Below are 810 nucleotides of genomic sequence, written 5' to 3' on the forward strand. Positions count from 1 at the left end.
CTCTTGGAAAACAGGAAGTGGGGCTTGGCTCAAGAGTAGAGCGGGTGAAAGGGTATCAATATATGTGAATTAATGCACTTTCTATCTGCCAAATATCATGTAACCCTTTTACTAATTACAATAAAAAAAAAAAAGAAATACCTGTGAAATTGAGAGAACTTGCAAGGTTGGAACTTTTCTCTCTTTAGCCTCTGGGAGTCATCAATGTTTTCGCTAGAGGCAGGCATTTTCTAGGTCAACAAGACTGACCCTACCAGATAACTCATTAGCCTGCAGGTATCGTGGTCAGCATTTGTGCATCTGCTGGCTCATTTAGAACCGGTTCTCGGCTAGTCATTGACCATGGATGGACAGAGTGTCTGTCACTTTAGAATGCTTGGGAAGTCAGGAAGGATTTTAAATAGCCTACCCTAATGCTATCATGTTGTTCACATGATGCTTTCTTGTATCCAAAACTGACATGTGCAGGCACAATGAGAAAAGCTCATCTTAGCTACAGAATTCCCAAAAAAATTCCTTGAACTGGCCCCAAATGGCCACCAATGTATCTGGCAATCTTGGCTAAAGTGTCTCTCGTTGCCTCAGTTGCTTCTCATCATATGGTGTTAGTTTTCTGCTCATGCTGGCTTCCAACCTCAAATCCTCCAGGTCTCAGCCTTCTGAGGTAGGATTACAGGTGTGAGTTACTGGCATCCTGCCTGGGAAATGGATGTTCTAACAGAGATGTTACTAATCAAGAGTCTGAACAGAGGGTAATAAGTTTAGATGATAGGAGAAACTACATATGTTTTATTTGACAATTCAAGAAAG

Source organism: Megascapheus bottae, chromosome 21, assembly GCF_031878675.1.
Source record: "Megascapheus bottae isolate mThoBot1 chromosome 21, mThoBot2.hap1, whole genome shotgun sequence".
NCBI classification, from domain to species: Eukaryota; Metazoa; Chordata; class Mammalia; order Rodentia; family Geomyidae; genus Megascapheus; species Megascapheus bottae.